Source organism: Sus scrofa, chromosome 4 (genome assembly GCF_054392235.1).
Source record: "Sus scrofa isolate SSC_HxYL_T2T_F1_AM1 chromosome 4, Sscrofa_HxYL_maternal_Yorkshire_Landrace_v2.0, whole genome shotgun sequence".
Classification (NCBI taxonomy): domain Eukaryota; kingdom Metazoa; phylum Chordata; class Mammalia; order Artiodactyla; family Suidae; genus Sus; species Sus scrofa.
In genome coordinates, this window is record NC_139386.1 from 69,366,443 (window position 1) to 69,379,748 (window position 13,306).

General features: G+C 38.1%; 1 protein-coding gene across 25 annotated transcripts in view; it reads left to right on the plus strand.

Annotated features, from left to right (window-relative positions):
- NCOA2 (nuclear receptor coactivator 2) overlaps window positions 1–13,306 on the plus strand; it is a 372,907-nt gene that overhangs the window by 153,577 nt on the left and 206,024 nt on the right.

The window sequence follows — 13,306 nt, forward strand, 5'->3', positions numbered from 1 at the left end:
TAGAAGGAGATGGTAGAAAGCAGAATGTATTAATCTCCTTGAGCAAACTTCAGAAATACCTGTAATCTTGTAATAGGAATGGAAAAATTTGAAGTTCAGTAAGGAAGACTTAAGCAAAGGCAGTGAAGTGGGTTAGCTGCTGGTAAAGAGCTATCTGAACAGGACTGAGTTACTGATTGTCCTATGCAAGAGTGCCGTCTCTAGAGAAACCCAGTAAATAAGTTATTTATTAGAACCACAGCAGGGTAACTGAGCCTTTTATTTATTTATTTTTTTGAGGCCATTTCTGCCTTTTATAAGTCAGTGTTGAGTTTATGGACTCCCATCAATAAATTTAAAGTTTAAAACCATTGAAGACTAAATACTTCATTACCTTTCCTGTTCTACCTTTATGGGAGATGCTGGCTCTTGGGAAAATAGCTTAGAGCTACCAGTGTGTTTTACTCTGCATAAGGGACGACTGACTGGCTTTTGGGTTTAAAACCTTCAATATTAGCTCATTGAGGCTGTGATCAACAGTTCTTATGATTCATCATATATAAGTAACATAAGAAGTGGAAAACTTGCTCTTCAGTTTTCCTTATCTGAACCTTCCATGTTACAGGTAATTTTACAAAAGACATGCCCTTCAAGTTTAAGTTCTCTTTATGATTCTAGAATCACAGCACTCGAACACCCCCTCCCGCATATGCGAAGAGTGCAAGGGTCAGTTTTCCATAACTTTATGCATATTAATTTTTACTGCTGTCACTAGTTTGAACTAATAGCAGTGAATTGCCCTTATCCTTTCACATGTATGTGGAAAAACATACATAATAAGGTTGAGAGCAAGTGTACTTTATTCACATGTATACAGAGACTGACATGTACCTGGTAGGAGATTAATTATTACGGGTAAAAACGTGTGTGCTTTCGTGCGTAATATACACAGACTCTTTAGTTAGTGTTACAAGTACCAGGCAACTTGTACTTGCGGTACTGCATTGAACTACATCATGGGCGCCAGGGAGAATTGAGAAAAGTATTATTAGGAACGGTTGAAGTTTCTGCGGAAATCTGTGAAAACTTAACCCAGTGTTTTTGGCTTGTCTTGCTAGTTTTGAGGAGGTCAAGACTAGTCCAGGCTGGTTTTCTGGTGGCTCCATTTGAGCTGGCTGCCACTGGGATGGTAGGTGTGTCCCAGAGAGAGCAGTCTGCCACTTAGAATGTTGGTGGTAATGGCCATTTATGAGGTGACTAAGCTTTGACCAGAAAGACCAGACCAAGTTAATGGGCCACCCATGTCAAATATCCTGCGAGAAAGCAAAGTCTCATTTTAGTCTCTATGAAGAATAGGTTTTTTTTTTTTTTTTTTAAAACTCTCACACTCACGTTAGTATTTTATTTTTATTTTTAGGGTTGCACCTGCGGCATATGGAGGTTCCCAGGAAAGGGGTCAAATTGGAGCTATAGCTGCTGGTCTACACCACAGCAGTGGCAATGCTGGATCCTTAACCCACTGAGCGAGGCCAGGGATTGAACCCTCAACCTCATGGTTCCTGGTTGAATTTGTTTCCGCTGTGCCATGATGGGAAGTCCTGAAGAAAAGTTTATAGTCTTAAAAAATACAAGTAAAACCTGCAACAAGATACTATTTTCTCAATAATCAAATTAGTAGGATGAATGAATGAGATCCTGCCCTTTGTTAATTAGATTGTGTTTAAAGAGCATTTTCATGAACTAGTGGTTTGTGGTATAAATTAGTATTTTCTAAAAATCACTTTGGCTTCATATATCAGTAATCTTAGAGTCAACCGATCATATCTTTTGACATAGGAAAACTACTCCTGATAATCTGTTTCAAGGAAATAGATGTATATCCAGATGAAGATTTATGAGCAAAGATTTCCATCATATAATTTCTAAACAGTGAAACAATGGAAACATTTAGACAGGGAAGAAAAGGTTAAACAAATGATGTTATGTTCTTTTGATAGCAACTACGACTATAGTACAGAAAAACAGCAGAGTAGCAAATTGTTACAGAGAATTTCATTTAATCATGTTTAAATATATGGATAGAAGAACACCTGAAATAAACTAAATGACAGGATTAGCTGCTCTGTTAAACTGTTAACAAAAGGTATTTCAAAGAAGTGAGGTAGTTGTGAGCATTATTTCCCTCTCTTTTCTACTTTACTCTTTACCACAATGACTGTTTATCTTAAAAGTCTTAGAAAGGAAAATCTAAGAAGAGTGGAGTGAATAATAGCTTCATTAAAGGGAGAAAGGTAGAACAGACATCACTTGAAAGAGCTGCTCCAAATAATGAGGCCAAGTTTGGAAAGACCTTTTCAGGTAGGGAGTGGGATGGATGGGGAATTTGGGGTTAGTAGATGCAAACTATTACATTTAGAATGTATAAGCAGGAGTTCCTGTCGTGGCGCAGTGGTTAAAGTATCCGACTAGGAACCATGAGGTTTCAGGTTCGATCCCTGACCTTGCTCAGTGGGTTAAGGATCCGGTGTTGCCGTGAGCTGTGGTGTAGGTTGCAGACGAGGCTCGGATCCTGTGTTGCTGTGGCTGTGGTGTAAGCCGGTGGCTACAGTTCCGATTGGACCCCTAGCCTGGGAACCTCCATATGTCACAGGAGCGGCCCAGGAAATAGCGAGAAAAAAAAAAAAAAAAAAAAAAAAAAAGAATATATAAACAATGAGGTCCTACTGTGTACAGCACAGGGAACTGTCTAATCTCTTGGGATACACTGTGATGGAATATAAGAAAGGGTAAGTATATATATGTATATGTGCATATATATGTATGTACACACACACACACACACATGACTTGGTCACTTTGCTGTACTGCAGAAATTGGCACAACATTGTAAATCAACTCTACTTTAATTAAAAAAAAAGAGAAGGCAACCTGTTCTAACATCTCTGTGGTCCAAATTCCAGGGATAGCAGTTCTTGGAATGAGTAAGAGAGGTTCTTAATTTTCTTTTAGAGATTGTTGATCTATAGAGTACATCCTGTAACCCACTCACTGCCCAGGGCCGGGGATTGAACCTGTGCCTCTGCAGCGACCCGAGCCGCTGTAGTTGGATTCTTAACCCACTGCATCACAGTGGGAACTCCTCAAATGCTCATTTTTAATTTATTAAATTTCCACATTAGGCTGTTATCACCCTTATCAATAATGTTTTCAACATTTGCTGATTTTATTCTTTTCCTACCCCAGATGATTTTGCTTTTCACTATGGCAGTTACTTATGTTTTATCCTACTTTGATGTGCTTTCTTGCTGTTGCTACATTCAGTGTCCAAATTATAATTTATATTTATAACTTCCTCTCATCTATTAGTCATCCATTATATTCTCTCCTGTTTTTAAAACACAGCAGAGCTGACTGACTCAAACTTTTCTAATTAACATCGGTTATCCACCTGTCATTCTCTATAACCGTCTTTAGCCAACTGGGAAATAATATATTTTCCTACATTTTTCAGAAATTTCTCTTTTGTTTGTTTCCTTTAGATGGTAAACTCTTTGAGGGCAGGGGTTATGTTGACCATTGATGTTTTTGCCAGGTTTCCAGTGCACAGTTGTACACACAGTGGACTCAATAAATACTCGCTGACTAGCTGTTGAAAAATTCAGTTCAGCCTCCCAAAGTGTTTGGCATACTCTGAGTAGTTCATGTATTAGTTAAATCTGACTCAGTAGTTGGCAGTCCTGGTGTTTCAAGTAGTGCTGCAATACCTGCTTGCTTCTAACATCAAGAAAGTACCTAATAGAAGAGTCTTATGTCACAGCCTAATGACAGAGATGGTATCTGGACTTTGTAGAACCTAGAAGTTGCAGTCTAGAAACGTCTTGAAAACAATTCTTTGAAATATTTCTGAAGGTCTTATACACTTCACTTTTGTGGCTATTACTTGGAATTAGTGGGTTGATCTCTGCAACTTCAATGATGATTATAGTAATTACTGTAAATAGCAAGTGTCTAATATGGACCAAACCCTTCAATATGTGCTTTACAGATCTTTTCTTATTTATACTCTTAAAAACTCAACATGGTATATATTATTCCCATTTTGCAGATGAAGGAACTATAGCAGGGAGAGATTAATTAACTTATTTGGGATCATACATATGGTAAATGGCAGAAGTCAGTATTTGAACTATGACCTGTTGGTTTCCAAAACTTTCATGAATTTTACTGTTTTAATACCTCTCAGGAATGAAGATACTAGAGGAAAACTAAATTTAAATATTGGGTCTAGCTATAAACATTTTGAATATGTCTTTTTTTTTTTTTTTTTTTTTTGGGTCCTTCTGGGGCCACACCTGTGGCATATGGAGGTTCCCAAGCTAGGGGTCTAATCGGAGCTGTAGCCACCGGCCTATGCCACAGCCACAGCAATGCCAGATCCGAGCTGCATCTACAGCTTACACCACAGCTTACAGCAACGCTGGATCCTTAACCCACTGAGTGAGTCCAGGGGTCGAATCCACAACCTCATGGTTCCTAGTCGGATTCATTAACCACTGTGCCACAATGGGAACTCCTTGAGTATGTCTTGTAAATGCTCATATTGCTCTTACAGTATTGCTTGTTACCATATAATAATTGATATCTTGCTTTTTGCAATCTACAGTTTTCTGTACTTGGAATGAACACTGCTTTCTAAGTGAAAAGAAAGCTTGTAACATTTATCAATGCCATTTGTGTTACAATGATTACTGTTTATCTTAAATTTCAGTAAATCTTTATAAGAGGAATCAACTCGTTAATAGTCTGGACTGAGACTTCGAGACATAATGGCTCTGTTGATAGAAGATTTCAGTGAGAACTCAACTGGTATCAGTCTATGTAGATTTAATGGAAAATGTGATCGTTTTCTTAGGATTATATTTAGGTAATGTGATGAATTAACTTACTGGCAGTTTGTGGATAGATTTATTCACTTGGTCATTTTCTTCTCTCCCCAAAGCTGTATTTTTTAACTTAGAGGAAAGCATTAACTAAGAATTGAATTTGTAAAATAGAATCTAGTATTAAAAAAACCCAAAAAACAAAAAAACATTCCTGATACAGCAATGTCAAGCCCCATAGGAAAGAATGCTGTTTTTACTTCCTGTTGGTAAAGAATGTCTAAGTGCAACTGCTTCCTCTGTGGGGAAGAAAATGAATGTAGCACAGCCGGCTAGCTCTTCACCTATCCCCTCAAATCTCTTTTGGATGAGTAATTTCTTGAATGTCCTGCAAACAAAACCAGAGTGCTGCTTTAGAGAGTTCCATGGCAGCAGAGATGAAGTGTTGGGGATTGTGCAGGAAAGGGTCTGGCTTCTTGGAGTCAGTCAAGGTGGTTTCCTAGGGGACACTCCCAGGGCTCAGTGACAACGTGGTCCCATTCATGTACAACTCTCATTATTAATAAACAGCCCTGGTGCCCTTAAAAAGCAGGTTCAGTCTACAAATCCAGTAAGTCTATCTTTCTCAACCCTGTGATGCTTTGACTTGGAAAGGAAACTGGACTCTTTAATATTCACACAACCATAGTTTACCAAGAGCAGGTTTTACTCTTGGCATACCTCTAGGCAGCTTGTGAGGCATTCTCTCTGTGCCTCACATGGATGACTCTCTAGAAAGCATTTTTCCGATACTTTGGACAGCTGATGATTAACTAGAGAGGCCCGCATTCAAAGCAGTGTTTCGTTAGGATTTTCCTGTGAGGGTTATCATCATCTATGGGGCTTGAGTTTCTGGATGCCGTCATGTTATACCCCAGCCGGGTGGTGTTTCATCAGAAACAGATGAGGGCTTGGTTTAGTCCTGAGACCTACTGCTTCTTCTTACTATCTTGGTTCCTATCTGGAAAGCTTTCAAGACTGCCAGCTGTGTGGCCTGTTTGAAAGCAGGAATGTGGGTTTACCCTGTTAGTGTTGCAAAATCACTTCTTGTGTAGAGAATCTTGTTTTTCTCCTGCCTTCTATAGTCTGGTTTTAGATTATTTTTCTTGTGGTTTGGGTTTGTAGTGTGAACTCATGGCTTTCATTTCCTTATTCCTTTCCCTTCCTTCACATAGACAATGAAGAAGGGACTAAATATATTTTTTGCATTTGTTTACATTGTCAAGCTGTATGGGCACTTCCCTTTTGTCTTATAGAAAATAAACTGAAGATGATTAAAATATTTGAAATCATTAGTTTTAACTTCCTCAGCAATTCTTGTCCTGTTTTAGTTTAAATATGGTCATAATTTAGAAGGTGTGGACATTAAAGAATTTACCCATAAAATGGCACCATCCTTACACAGCCACTTTTAGTATTGTAGTGTTTTCTTTTAGGGCTCTAAGAGGTTATTCTATTTGTTTTGTTTTTTAAGTGCTTTTACTTGGAGTGAAATTCGTAGATTGGAATTTTACCTCATTTTCTCAACTCTTTCTTTTCCTTAGAGGTGTTGAAATGCCCAACAAAATAGCTAAAACAGAAAGAAAAAACAATCCCAGATGAAAGGACTTTTGTATTATCAACAGGTTTAATGATCAGCCCTTTATGAATGATTTTAAATATCTTACTTGATTTCTAAAAGACACATAGGGGCCCATTGTGGCTCAGCGGTAATGAACCCAACGAGTACCCATGAGGATATCGGTTCAATCTCTGGCCTCGCTCAGTGGGTTAAGGATCCAGCATTGCTGTGAGCTGTGGTGTAAGTCACAGATACAGCTCAGATCTAGCATTGCTGTGGCTGTGGTGTCGGCCTGCAGCTTCAGTTGCAGCTCTGATTCGACCCCTAGCCTGGGAACCTCCATATGCTGCAAGTATGGCCCTAAAAATCATAAACAAACAAACAAATGAATAAATGATACATAATTAAGAAGTGATTAATGAGGCATAGTGTGTGTGTTGTCTTCATTAGCATGCCACAGTTTATTTTTTTTAGGACTGTACCTATGGCATATGGAGGTTCCCAGGCTAGGGGTTGAATCAGAGATGTAGCCGCCGGCCTACATCACAGCCACAGCAAGGCTAGATCTGAGCTGCATCTGGGACCTACACCACAGCTCACCACAATGCCTGATCCCTAACCCAATGAGCTAGGCCAGGGATCGAACCTGTGTCCTCGTGGATGCTAGTCAGGTTCATTTCTGCTGAGCCATGACGGGAACTCCAGACTTAATTTTTGTAAATTATATTTTGCATTTAGGAAATAAATGCTGCAAGTTTCTATATTTGACAAGTATTTCAAGACCCTCACTTCCCAGTGTTTTACTTGAGGTGAACTGAAGGTGAATAAATATCTCCAGGTTTGGGTTCCAGTTTAGAACCTGCAGAGTGCAGATTTCTTCAGTTATTTCTCTTATAGAGGCTTTTTATGCCATGGATTTTGAGTATTTCCATCTTTTTAATGTAACCTTCCCCAAAATGCCATTTGTTATTACTTCTTACATGGTTTCAGACACGTAATTAGTCCTTCACCTAGCACTTGAAGTCTGAACTCATTTGTACAGAGGTGGCTTTTGTTTACTCTACAGCCGAAAATAGGATAACTGTAGGTTGCTGAACATACTGTACTTTGATACCTTTCTGTGAGTCTTTTTGTGGTATTCTCTGCTTTATTTTCAAATAATGACTGTTCGTGTGTTTGTGGACAAGGAAGTGGCTCCTGAAATTTACGCTGTATCTGAGGACATTTATAGCATGGCTAACAGAATTACTTTCCAAATTCTAAAATGGATATAAGAGAGAGGGGGTGGGGAGACCTGGGTAAACATTTAAGGATTAGAAAGAACTGAAATAACTAAAATCTAGGCAACACTTACTGCTTCTATCTCTAAAAAATATTTTTTTGTTGTAACTTTAAAACCAAATAAATAACTTATTCTGCTGTAATTCCACTTTTAAATCAAAATTTTTGATTTGTGAATTACATAAGCATTAAGTTTCATATATGTGAGGGGGAGGTTTGAGACTGGAACCTCCAATCTCTTTATTTTCTCAAAATAGCTCTTTTCTCTGTCCCACGTTATCACTATCACCAGTGACAAGTCATACCTCTTTGCTTGGAGGGGTAAGTTATACCACTTTTAAAATACCATTACTAAAAACAGCTCAAGTTTCTAAGCTGCCTTACATTTTCAGAAGCATTTGAAAGTATTTTTGGACGTGCTAAACATTATTAGATGGAAGTAAAAAAGAAACTGTGTTTAGTTAATTTGTATTTGGGAACTCAGTTGTCTGGAGGAAGGGTTAGAAATATCTGCTTCTTTTGGGATGAAGATAAATTCATCTAGTGTTATAAAATCATGGGCTCAGGATAAATTCAGGTTAGCTAATTAGCCCTTGACTCACAGTTTATTATTTTATAAGTAGGGCAAAAACCACACTTATTGTTACTTTGATGCTGCTGTTAGGTTAAGTGGGGCTCAAAGATAAGGTAATTTGACTTACCTATAAATGTTTGTTCCCCATTTTTGATACACATCCTTATAACAGTTTAAGATTGTTTTGGATGTTATTTTTCTACTTTCCCCCCGTCATTTATCTTTGCTCCTAAAATTCCATCTGAATTAAAGTCTCTTCTCAGATTCCTTAGTATCAGTTATGGGTATTTGATTTAGTGTCACTGCCGGAAGAAACCTGTTGATAGGGTGTTATTTGTGCCACAGAGAGTTTACATATGTATTTTTTTGGCTGTGGCCTGCAGTGGCTTTAGTTCTTAGACCAGGGATCGAACCTAGGCTGGAGTGGTGGAAGTGCTGTGTTCTAACCACTTGGACCACCAGGGAACTCCCAAGAGTATGTCTTAAGATTTTCTTATTCCAGGAATCTTGAAAATAATTTTGAAACATAAAGCCTAAAATTGTGTTGTCTTGGGGAATTTAAGATATAGGACATTGTGATTTAAAGAAGCAGTCTAGCCATTCTAAAATAACACCATATTTTTTTTCCTTTTTTTTTTTAGTGGTAAGTAATTTATTTTATAGTTCTTCTGGATTTAAAAGGGGCTTTTCTGGGAGTCCTCTGGTGGCCTAGTGGTTAAGGATCCACTGTTGTCAGTGCTGTGGCTTGGGTTCGATCCCTGACCTGGGAACTTCTGCATGCCTAGGGGTGGCGAAAAAAAGGGTGACTTTTCTAGAAATATGAGCACTGAGCTAGGAGTCAGTAGCTCTGATTTCTAGTCTTTTTATTTTTTTTGGCTTGAGGGACTTCAGTTGAATCACATAAACTCACCAAGTCTCCTTTTTGACATTTGCTTAATGTATGTATACTTAGAGATTAAGTCTGCTTCCCAGAATTGCTGGGATAAAATGAGAGAAAAGGAATTTATCTGTAGATTACCTGTAAGATTATAGGGAAATAATTTTGCCTTAAAGAAGTGGAAGATGGCAATGTCTTATAACCTGTATTTAGAATAATGGCTCTTTACTTAGGATGGTAGACTTTCTAGAGTTGAAGCAGACTTTGGACATGATTGTGCCACTCTCCCTGTTTGTGTCATTGAGGAAACTGAGGACTAGGCTTACTACATGATTGGCGTTGAATCTCATTGGCAGACCCAGGAGGACAGCCAGGGCTCCTGTGTACCCCCCCCACCCACCCACCCCCGTCGCCAGTGCTGGCCTTCAGCTCAGTCTAGAAGAGGGCAACAAGGAGCTACCTGTTAAGTCAGATTTTCTTGCATGTCTTCCTCACAAAAATTGTCACTTTCCCCTTTTTTTTTTTTTTTTTTTTTTTTTTTTTTTGCTGCACTTGTGGCATGCAGAAGTTCCCAGGCCAGAGATCAAACCCGCGCCATAGCAGCAACCTGAGCTGCTGCAGTGACAATGCTAGATCCTTAACCTATTGAGCCAAACAGGAACTCCTCCTGTTACTTTTTTTTTTTTTTTTGTCTTTTTGCCTTTTCTAGGACCGCTCCCTCGGCATATGGGGGTTCCCAGGCTAGGCATCCAGTTGGAGCTATAGCCGCCGGCCTACACCACAGCCACAGCGTTGAGGGATTCGAGCCAAGTCTGCAACCTACACCACAGCTGACGGCAACGCTGGATCCTTAACCCACTGAGCAAGGCCAGGGATTGAACCCACAACCTCATGGTTCCTAGTCAGATTCGTTAACCACTGAGGAACTCCCCTCTTGTCACTTTTAATAGTTGAATGTTAGTATTACTATTTTTAAGTTCCTATATGCTCTTGCTCAGTACTCTGTTTTGACTTTTACAGTATATTTTGGATAAAATGTTAATGATTTACTTTTTAGCCATAAACATTTTCTTTTTCTGTGTCATGTTTAAAAAAAAATTCTGACAAATTACCATGTAATACGCTAAAATCAAACTTATGAGAGAAAAGACAAAAACACAAGGCAGTTTATAATTTAGGTTACTGTTTTACTGTTACTTAACTTCTGCTGTTTTGACATTTAGAGCGTGTAGAATTTGTGAACATACCCTACCACCCTACGTCTTCTAATGCTATGGAGAAAAAATGAGAAGGTATCTTCTCTGTGACCGTTTTTGAAAATGTTATCTTCTTTCCTTTGCCTCAAGTACTTACTAAGACAGAAATAAGCATTGCTTATTTTTATTGGCCACACTTAAAAAAATAAGTGCGAAATAAATGTGTTATCAGTCAAGACACATTTGCAGAGTACTTTGTATAGAGACATGTGCAAAGGGGTGATGCTTTTAAGACACACTGTCTGTAGTCTTTTGTCCAGAGGCCATGAACACACTTATTTACCATTTTATTCTTTCACAACGTGAGATCAAACATTTTCCTGTACTTAAAAATACCTGGGAGCAGAATTTACTCTATTTGTGTTCTTTTCAGCTTCATGTGAAATTTGAATAGAGAAATACTGCAAATAGAAAAAGTGTGAATAATTTTAGAACGCTGAGAATAATATTATGAAAGGTTAAATTGTCTATGCTTTAATAAAAGAAGCAGTTAAAATTATTTTAGTCACTGGAATAGTAAGTGTGTTTGTTTAAACTGTAGTACACCTAGACAGAAATAAATCTTGTTAAAACAGCAGCTCACTTCTGACCTTAACTTGCTTTGCTCATTCTGGGTCCCCAAGCCTTGACTGCAGTAAAGTAGCAAAGGTCTACTCGGCCTGTTTGTAACAATATCTTTAAAAGTTCTTTAACCTGATACCTTATGAAAAAAAAAAATGAAAAGAATTAGTTACGCATGTCTTGAATTTATGGTCTAAAATGAGAACCTAAACATTTGAATATGTTTAGTTACTACAAACTACAGATGACCTTTTGTGGGATTTTGAGTCAATCTTCACTTCTTACAGAGGAACTCAAACCCTGAATCAACTTTATGAGAGTGGTCTGTATTTCGATTTGATCTGAGTTGATTAGTTATTTTTGTGAAAGACGTTTAAAGGTATGCAAGAAAATACTTTGATACATAGTACTTTATAAGTTCCTTGACGTTGTCTTTTGTTTCTTTTCTTTAAACCATCTCCAGAACCTGTGTATATCCCTTTTTACAAGTCTCAATATTATACATATTTGCTGGATAAATGAATGAATGGATTTTTATTTATCTTTATGCATCATAATCCTTTTCTGTGTCTGATGCCATTCTAGTTTCCAGCTAGTCTGCCTGAGAAATTTCAGTTTTGCTTTAAAGTCTTTATTAGTATTTATAAAGGAATAGTTTTTATTCTGGTTATCTCTTGCTTAAAACAATGAGTTATTATTATCATCTCTTCATTCTGTGGATTACAAGTTTGGACAGAGCATGGTAGGGATGGCTTGTCTCTGCTCCATGGGATCTGGTGTCTCAGCTGAGATGAACAAAAACTATTAGGGGCTAGAATAGCCAGGAGCTGGCTGGGCATCTCATTCCCTTTTTCTATGGCATCTTCACATGGTGAGGTTTCGCTTCCTCAGAGTTCAGTGGCCTCAAGGTATTCAGGCTTGTTTAGTGGCTCAGGACAGTAAGATAAAGGGTTCCAGCACTCCCGTGTAGAGCTCAAGGCCCAGAAGTCCTAGAATATTACTTCTGCCACAGTCTGTTGGTCCAGCCAATCACTAAGGCAACTCTAGTTTCAAGGAAAAGGCAGTCAGACTTCATTTTTCAACGAGAAGAGTGTTAAAGAGTTTATTGCTGTCATTAGTCTTCCATAGTTCTTTATGTACTGTTTGTCATCATTATTATTAACCTTATTAGGCAGTAGTTTATTCTAGAATGTTCAGTAAAATGTCTACTTCTAAGTACTTAGGCACCTGTTGATAGACAGCCCCTCTCTTCCTTTCTCCTTGATGGCCTGGTATGCTCTTTGTTCCAGACCAGACAGACAGACAGACAGAGAAAAAAGTGTTAAGTTTCTTTGGATAGAAGCAAGAACTTCTTGAATGGGAGTTCATGCTCAAAATGAGTTTTGCCCATGGTGCCAGAGGCAAATAGTTATATCTGTGTGTATGCGTGTGCGCACGCGCGCATGTGCGCACACGTGCACGCGCCAATGAGGTACCTAGAGGTGCTGGTTTCATATACTATTGAAAAATTTTCTGCCAGATCTAGAGAACTGACAGGATTGCCACATTTTGAATTTTGTCAAGTCATTACATGGGGGGCAGGGAGACCATCTGCTACCACTAGGTTTTCAGAAAATAAAAGGAAATTTTAATTCCAGAAAAATAATAATAAGCTCATAATCTAACAATAAATGAATATCCATAAATTTAATAAAATTTAATTTCATTGAAAAAATAAGTAGAAAAATGAAGCACTATGTTTTTTTTTCATTTAGGTTTAAACCTGAAAAAGCTTTTTTCTAGAGCTACACCCAGACATGTTTTGGGAACCAGTGATTATTTTCATTTCTCAGCAAAATTTTTCAAAACAAAAGCTGTATACAATGATTTTTTTAATCGCATTTTGTGGCCTTATTTATTTATTTGTTTGTCTTTTGTCTTTTTAGGGCTGTACCCTGACATATGCAGGTTCCCAGGCTATGGGTGTAATCAGAGCTGCAGCTGCTGGCCTACGCCACAGCTCACAGCAATGCTGGATCCTTAACCCACTGAGAGAGGCCAGGGATAGAACCTGCAACCTTATGGTTCCTAGTCAGACTTGTTTCTGCTGTGCCACGATGGAAATTCCTATGGCTGTATTTATTAATGGGGAATATTAACTGGTATAATGGCTCTTATGAAAAGCAGTAAATGTTACCAGATTTCTTTTCCATGCAGAAAGACTTTAGTTTCATTAGGACCTGTAAAACAGAATCAGATTTACTAACTAAATGTAAATAAAGCTACCAAATCAATAAGATTTAGATTATCAGTACCACG